We start from the raw sequence: 8,960 nt of genomic DNA, 5'->3' as shown, positions 1-8,960 counted from the left end.
ATGCACATCCTCCATCCTGTGACTGTCCTTGTAGGAATTAGTTAGTTATTCTCATTGGGAACCACAGTAATTCCTCCCTTTTTTGGGACGACATGCACGGGGCTAACCCAGGGGCTGTCTGAGATTGGGTAAATTACCCCCCTTGCCATAACTTCATAACTTCCTTCTGTACCACTTCCTTCATGATTGGGTTCAACCTCCTTTGGGATTGAATGGATGGTTTGGCATCTTTTTCCAGCAGTATCTTGTGCATGCATATGGCCGAACTTATCCCTTTCAAGTCAGCAAGAGTCCAACCAATGGCATCTTTGTGGTTTCGCAGTACTTTGAGAAGTTCATCCTCTTGATCTTTGCTAAGGCATGAGCTTATGATTACTGGGTAATTTTCATTTTCTCCTAAGTATGCATATTTGAGAGTGGGTGGCAGTGCTTTGAGTTCAATTTTAGGTGCTTCTGACTTTTCGTTCTCTTCCTTTGGTGCACCTGGTATGCCAATTTCTGTTGTTGCAACCTCTTCACTTGATGTACACTCTTCCTCTATTATTCTTTCGGGCTCTTCAGACTCTTCTTCTTCAAAACTCTCCTGCACTTCCTCTTCAAGTGAGTCCAATCTCATACATTCCCCCAGTTGTTCTTGTGGGTAACTCATGGCTTTGAACACATTGATTGTCATCTTTTTATTGTGTAATCTCAGTGTGAGATCTCCTTTTTGTACATCAATGACAGCTCCAGCAATGGCCAAGAATGGCCTTCCCAGGATGATGGAAGCCTTGGCTTCCTCCTGCATATCTAGCACTACAAAGTCTGCTGGGAAGATAAAATCTCCCACTTTCACCTGCAAATCTTCTACGACGCCATGCGGGAACTTGAACGATCTGTCTGCCAACTATAAGGCTATTTTTGTTGGTTTAGCCTCTTCTATCTTCATCTTCCTCATCATAGCTACTGATATCAAGTTGATGCTGGCTCCTAAATCACAAAGAGCTTTCTCCACTGTGATTTCCCCTATAATGCAAGCGATCTGAAAACTCCCAGGATCCTTCAATTTCTAGGGCAGTTTGTGCTGAATGATAGCACTACATTCTTCGGTTAGTATCACAGTCTCGTTGTTTTTCTAGCTTCTCTTCTTAGTCATAAGCTCCTTCAAGAACTTGGCGTAGAGTGGCATTTGTTCTATTGCTTCAGCAAAGGGTATGTTGATTTGCAGTTTCTTGAAGATTTCCAAAAATCTCAAAAACTGATTGTCATCTACCTTCTTCTTTAATTGCTGAGGGTATGGGACTCTTGGGATGTCTGGCTTCAGCACTCCTTCCCCTTTTTGTGAACTCAAAGTTGGAACTCGAGCTTCGTCCTGCTCTTCTTCCTCTTTATTTGAGTTCTTTTCTTGTGGTTTCTGGGGGGTTTCCTTTAGTTCCTTCCCACTCCGAAGGGTGATAGCCTGACACTCCTCTCTTTTGGTTGAGTTAGTATTACTGCGAAGGTTGTGGCTGGGAATTTGCTTGAATAAGTAGCCAATTTGTGTCTCCAGTTTCTTGATGGCAGCATCCTGATTCTGCATATTGGACATCACTTCTTCTCAGAATGCTTTACTGTCTTGAATCTCTTTGCCTATGCCTTCAAGTAGATTCTCAATCCTTGAGAGTCTGTCATCTAATGATTGTAGATCGGGATTAGAGGTGGAAGGATGAGGTAAGTTATTTTGGTTTTGATGTGGATGTGGAGAAGTGTTGTTATTGGGGTGTTGATATGGTCTAGATGTGAAATGTTGGTGGCTTGCATTGTTGGGATTTGGGCATCTTTGATCAAGGCTTTGGTCTTGTTGATTTCCCTACCCAAAGTTTGGGTGATTCCTCCAGGGTTGTAGGTCTTGGAGTATGGATCATGGTTTTGCCTCGGTGAATTCCCAATGTAGTTGGCTTGCTCCTGACTACCTTCTGCTTCTTCATTCACTCCTTCTTGGGTTGTTGATGCAGTGGAGATTGCTGCTACTTGGTTCCTCTCCATCTTCTTGGTGAGGTCAGCCAGCTGCTGGATAATGAGCTTGTTTTGGGCCAGCAGAGCATCTACATTGTTTAGCTCCATCACTCCTCTAGTGTTACCTCTTTCGGAAGAATAGAAGTAGTCATTCTCTGCTACAGTTTCAACGACATCTATGGCTTCCTCAATGGTCTTCTTCTTGTTCAAAGATCCTCTAGATGAATGGTCTACTGCCTTCTTTGATTCATATGACAGGCCTTCATAGAAAATGTGCAGCTGCACCCATTTGTTGAACATATCTGGTGGGCACCTCCTTGTTATGTCCTTAAACCTCTCCCATGCTTCATAAAGAGTCTCACCATCTTGTTGCCTGAAAGTTTGGACCTCAGCTCTCAACCTATTGATTTGTTGAGGAGGGTAAAATCTTGCTAAGAATTTGTTCACCACATCTTCCCAAGTTGTCAAGCTCTCCTTCGGGAAAGACTCCGGCCACTTGGCTGCCTTATCCTTGAGTGAGAATGGAAATAAGAGCAGTCTATAGGCGTCAGGATGAACACCATTAGACTTCACTGTGTCACATATTCTTAGGAAGGTGGTTAGATGTTTATTGGGGTCTTCTTGGACACTTCCTCTGAACGAACAGTTGTTCTGAACAAGAGTGATGAGCTGTGGCTTCAGTTCAAAATTGTTGGCGTGGATGGTTGCCTTTTGAATGCTACTTCCACAGTTTCCTGGGTTTGGATTGATGTAAGAGCCTAAAACTCTTCTGTCCTCCCCAGCATGATTTGCTCGACCTCTTCCTCCATGGTTGTGAGTCTCTTCTTCATGATGGTTTTCCATGTTTTCTTCCATGTTTGGTTCAAAGTATTCCTCCTCTTCCTAAGCACCAACTACTATTTTTCCTCTTGCTTCCCTTCTTAATCTCAAGAAGGTCCTCTCAGGTTCAGAATCAAAGGAAGTTGAAGTCCCGCTTCTTCTTCCTATCATACAACCAACAAGTACAAGCAAGGAAAATATATGCAGAAAGTATTTCTGTCAGAATTACTGTTAGTGTGATTGATGCAATATATCAAACAGTTAGTGGGTTAGTGAAATGAATTGTAAATAACAAAGAAAAAGTAGGGGGAAGGGAAGAAATTAACTAAAATAGAAAGTAAATTACTCAAACAGAAAATTAAATCAAACAAAACAAAAATGCTCAATCTAGTTATCTTCTAATTTAATCATTGTTGATGCACAATCAATCCCCGGCAACGGCGCCATAAACTTGATGCACGGAAAACTTGTCTCATAACAAATTTCCTTCGACAAGTGTACCGAATTTGTCGTCAAGTAAAAACTCACAATAGAGTGAGGTCGAATCCCACAAGGATTGATTGATCAAGCAACTTTAATTAGAGGAATGTTCTAGTTGAGCGAATCAGAATTTTGGGTTGAGAGTCGCAGAAAATTAAATGGCGGGAAAGTAAATAACAGAAAAGTAAATGCTAGAAATTAAGAGCTGAATGTAGATGATGGAAAGTAAATTGCAGAATCTTAAATGGGAATGGGGAAATTGCTCATAAAAGTAAATGACTGAAATTAAAGAGAATGGGTAAGATCAGAAATGGGGAGTTCATTGGGCTCAGGAGATGTTGCATTCTCTGGATCAATTTCATTTTCATCTCTTCCTCAATCAATGCACTCATTGATCTCCCTGGCAATCTTAAGTGATCGAATTAGAATTTCTTGTAATTCAATCTCTCAAATCTTGATCAATAGCCAATTCCTTGGTCAATTGCTCATGAGAAGAGATGAAGTATGGTCACTGATTATACCACATGCATTTCCCAAATCAATTGTTGCGAGGATTATAGTCACATATCCATCTAAACCCAATTTGGTCCAGCATGAGAAAGCATTTCTAGCATGATTTCTTCATTCCTCTTTCAAGGTTCAGAAGAGATCTAAGTATGAATAGCTTCTTTTCCAAGATAACTACCCAATTGGATGAAGATCGAAAGCTTTCAAGTAAAATCAAGAGAAAAGATAGAAGAAGAATAATGAAAACTAGTATTGATCCATCAAAGTACAACAGAGCTCCCTAACCCAATGAAAGGGGTTTAGTTGTTGATAGCTCTGGAAAATGAAAACAAAGATGGAGAATATATGATGAAACTAGAAGTGCAGAGAAAGTAAAATACAGAGAGTAGTTCTATGCCAACAGGCTCCCTATAATTTCCAACTCTCAATTTAATTCAAAGCTACTCCTATATATACTATTCTTCTGTTCTTCTAGTTGGCTCTTCAAGTCTTGGGTATGGGCCTTTGGATCTTGAGTTTGAAGCACTTCTCTTCTTCATTGGGCTTGGCTTTACTTGCAGAGAGAAAGTGTGAAGTGGGCAGAGACTTTAGCTCAGGACGTTAGTGGTGTTAACGTTCAGTGAAAATATGGGTTCGAGATTGATAGTGACAATCACCTTTTTCACTAACGTTCCTCACCAAAGTAAGAGCCACGTTAACTTCAACGTTAGTGGCACAAACATTGCCACTAACGTTGCCTCTATGCCCTTTGCACACGTTACTGGGACTTACCTTTCCCAGTAACGTTGAGATGTCTCCCCCTTCCTTATGTTAGAGTTCACGTTAACTTAGTTAACGTGGCTCTTTTAACGTAGGTTTTCCAACCTTCGAGAACGTTAGTGACACTTACCATTGTCACTAACGTTCCAATGTGCCCCTATTTCTCACGTTAGAGTCCACGTTAACTAGGTTAACGTGGCTTCTAACGTGGCCATGCTAGCCATCTCCAACGTTAGTGACAAAGTTGAGTGTCACTAACGTTGGCTCATCATTCCCTTATCCACGTTAGCTTCCATTTTAACTAAGTTAACGTGGGAGTTAACGTGGCTCATAGTGGCTTGTGTGGGCTCATTCCAACGTTAGTGACAATGTTGGGTGTCACTAACGTTGGCGATCTCCTCCCTTCTTCACGTTAACTTCCACGCTAACTATGTTAACGTGGGAGTTAACGTGGCTTATGGGGGACTGTGTGGGGCTTCCGTAGCTTCCACGTTAACGTGGCTTATTGGGCTTGTGTCTCCAAGTTAGTGCAATGTTTGTGATAAAGTTGGAAGTGTCCACTAAGTTGGTTCGTTATGGCTTCCCCTTTATTATTATTACTACTTTTTTCTTAACATTAGAGGCCACGTTAACCAAGTTAACGTGGCAACTAACGTGGCCACTTATGAGCTTGGTCCAACGTTAGTGATAATGTTAAGTGTCACTAACGTTGGCTCCATTTCCTTTCTTCCACGTTAGAGTTCACGTTAACTTAGTTAACGTGACTCTTAACGTGGGCAATGATGGCTTCGAGAGCGTTATTGGCAATTACTTTTCTCATTAACTTTGCAAGTTACTCCCATTCCACGTTAGTGTTAACGTTAGTGTAACTAACGTAGCCACTATTGTGGTTCTTATTTGCTTCCTTTGTCCTGAAATCAAGCAATAAAGTGCATCAAAGTTCTAATCCAAGTCATGGGAAATGCAACATCCAATTTGTCATTAAATTCATGCAAAATCCTCATGAAATCATGTAAGGTGCACAATGTATGCTCGAATCAAGATGTAAGTGAATATCTACCCAAAACTAGCTTATTTCCTAAGGAAATGCATGAAACTACCCTAAAAACAGTAAAGAAAAGGTCAGTGAAACTAGCCAAAATGCCCTGGCATCAATACTCATGTATCAACTTTTTATTTTAATTTTTTTATCATATGTGCATTGATCTTTGAATTTTCAATTCAGCATTAGGGTAATTTTGTCCCCTTATTCATTTATTTATTAAAATTTTATTTTATTTTTTTCATTTTTTTTAAATAGAAGCAAAAATAAACATAGCTTATCAATGCACATAGATTTTTAATTCTTATAGTTTCACATGAGTAGGTATCCAAATTCCCATTAAATTATCATGACACATTCCCTTAATAACTTTTGTTCCCACAATTTCCCATACTTAACTAGCACACACAATTCTATCTTAAGCTAACCAAAGATTCAATTTGGGATATACAATTGTTTTTCTGCTTAAGGCTAGTAATGTAGTGAAATATAGAACAAATGGGATTTAAAAGCTCAAAGTGATTAACAAAGTTAATTAAAAAGGGTAGGCTTAATTTGGATGAGTGAGTTTAAACAAATAATGGCCTCAATCATGTGCAATTATATAAATATAATAAATATTGGACATATAAGATAAAATAAAATATAGATTACAATCATAGAGAAGTAAACACATAAGAATAAAATAATTATGGTTAAATAATGTAACCATGCATAAAGGCTCAAATCTTCACAGGTTGTATGTTCTTTAGCTCAAAAATAATCATGTTCCAAATACAACTTCAAGCAAATTTATCAAAAAACTTTTTAAAAATTAGTGAAATTTTATTCCGAAGATAGAGTCTTAGAAGAAACTTATTGTCTTTTCAATCAAGTATAGCATGCATGCAACTAACCTATTACTTATGCAATTTATCCTATTCTATAAAAGAAAGAAAAAACTAACTAAAATATCCTAATTTATTGGTGCTAGGGAAGAGAAATTACCTCCGGAAGTTAGGTACTGACCGACCTCCCCACACTTAAGGCTTTGCACCGTCCTCGGTGCCATCTGTTAGGAACAGGGGTGGGCTGGTAGCAGTATCTCCACAGTCGGGACCATCATGGCTCTCTGTGCTGGTAAAGGAAGTGGAGTCCGGGGTGTCTGAGTCCTTGAAGTGTCCCTTTAGTAGCTCCTTGAGGTGTTTGAATCGGCGCTCGTTACGACGCTCTCTTAACTTCGCTTTCTGTTCTTGCCGATCCAACCTTTTGATTATCTGCTGGAGCTGTTCATCAGTTGTAGGTGCTTGTGGTGTTGAAGAAGGAATATCTTCAATTGGAGCAGTAGGAAGGCTTGTAGTGGCTGCTGAAAGTCTGAGGTATTTCCCATTAGGGACATACTGATCATCCCGTGGGAGCATGGCTTTGGTGTCTCCAGCTCTGTAGAAGACTCTGGCTGCTGAGACAAGATCTGAGACCAAGGCTGGAAAAGGTAAGTTGCCCGCAATTTGTACGTGTCCCATGGCATTCCGGATATGTCTTGGTAAATTCAGAGGCTGGTCTGTAAGGATGTACCATAGTAGAACGGCCATGTCCGCAGTGAAGGAAGACTCGTGAGTGCTCGGAAAGACGTAATGGGACATGATCTGTGCCCATACGAGAGCCTCCAAGGTAAGTGCTGAAGCCAATATACCCTTAGGGCGGGTACGATGGTATCCATAGATCACGGCTGCCAGGTAGTGCGATAACTCTGAGAACAGCTTTCAGCAATTGGTCATCTGGGTTGAGTGCGGTCTTGAAGGCGTCTTCTTTGGATAGGGGGGACTCGCTGTTGAATAGCTCTTCTGTATGGGATTGCTTCTGACGGACAAAAAGACTGCAGGGTAGGCAGTAGAAGTAAGAGAAAAAGAATACCAGGCATTGCCTAGGATGATTGACTCTGCAGGATAAGCTTGAACCTTGTGCTCAACATTGGAATTTGAGGAGACTCGATGGTTTTTAGCCCTTCGCAGTGGGAACTTCTCTCACAGAGTGCCATTGAAAGGCAGAAAGCTTTGCAAAGGTACTGCTACAGGAAGATGATCTCTAATTGGAGGTACTGCAGTTAAACCGCCATAGTACTCAGTCTTTCGCTAGTGGTAGTGCCTATCGGTGACTGAGAAGGGAGTGATTGAATCCAAAGGATGACATAGCACATATGCATATTGAGCAAACCCACGTGATACTTTTCATTAATGTGAAATTTGTGCATATTGACAAGTGAATGCAATGCTTTAACTACATGATGAAATCACTTTAGCAAACATCCGTTTGATGGCAATTGAATTTATAATAGTAAGATGAATTTGTGAAAGGCTTGATAGTAATTCTACTTGCATTCTTGGCCACGAAAAGGACAAGATATGAATGTAAAAAGATAAAAGAATGAAAGAGAACAAAGAAGATGTTATATGCACATTAAAAGCGATAAATGAGATAAGACAGATAAATGAGACATGTGAAAGAATAAGGAAGAATAGAATGATAATGATACAAGGAATGCAAAGTTATTATGGATGAAGAAAGCAAAATGAGTAGAAGATAAGAACTTGTATGCATGAGGAAGATCACGGTTGTAGACATTAGGGGGGAATGATGGAGAAAGATATATAATTGCAAATTAGTTGAGATGTGCGGCGCAAGGCCGATGATGGGGCACGCGTGGCGACTTGCGCTAGGTGGGGACGCGGTCACGTCGGTCCGGTCGTGTGACCCAGTTTGTGCAGTGGCGCGAGGGTTGCCTCGCACTCGACAACTCTCTGTTCAAAATCATTAAATGCCAATTTTAGGTGACGCGATCGCATGGGGCATGCGATCCGTGAGTGGGCAGTTTATGGGGTACGACGCGGCCGCGTGGGGCACGCGGTCGCATGAGGGGGATTGCGCGTCCAGTGCCAGTCCAGCACCACTCTAGCACAACTTCAGCTGTGCACCCTTTCTACGTCGAAAATCAGGGCACGCGTCGCGTGGGGCACGCGGTCACGTGGGAGGTCATTACGCCATACGACGCAGACGCTCGGCGACGCGGTCGCGTGGGCTGATTAGTGCCACTGGCACTCCTCCAGCCACGCTCAGCGCTCCTGTTGTTTTTATTTTTCTCCCCTCTCTTTGCGATGTGGACACGTCGCTGATGCGGTCGCGTCGCGTGGCATTTTTTTTTAAATATGTAAATGCAGATGCACGAAATATACTAATAAAGAAAAGAGTTATGGATAAGAAAACTAAAAATAGAGAAAAGAACGATCATACCATGGTGGGTTGTCTCCCACCTAGCACTTTGCTTTAACGGCCGTAAGTTGGACGCTGCACTAGCTCAGTCTTTGGCTATGTGGGGATCTTCCAAGAGGAAGATCTTGAGTTC

General features: G+C 41.3%; 1 non-coding gene across 1 annotated transcript; it reads left to right on the top strand.

Annotated features, from left to right (window-relative positions):
• The first annotated feature begins 2,269 nt into the window (after nucleotides 1-2,269).
• LOC112781206 (small nucleolar RNA R71) lies at nucleotides 2,270-2,376 on the top strand. Its single transcript, XR_003191997.1, has one exon. It is a non-coding gene; the product is annotated as a small nucleolar RNA R71 (small nucleolar RNA).
• The last annotated feature ends 6,584 nt before the right edge of the window (nucleotides 2,377-8,960 follow it).

This window comes from Arachis hypogaea, chromosome 19 (genome assembly GCF_003086295.3).
Source record: "Arachis hypogaea cultivar Tifrunner chromosome 19, arahy.Tifrunner.gnm2.J5K5, whole genome shotgun sequence".
Classification (NCBI taxonomy): domain Eukaryota; kingdom Viridiplantae; phylum Streptophyta; class Magnoliopsida; order Fabales; family Fabaceae; genus Arachis; species Arachis hypogaea.
The sequence above is the reverse complement of the archived record's forward strand: the minus strand, read 5'-3'. Positions and strand labels throughout refer to the sequence as shown.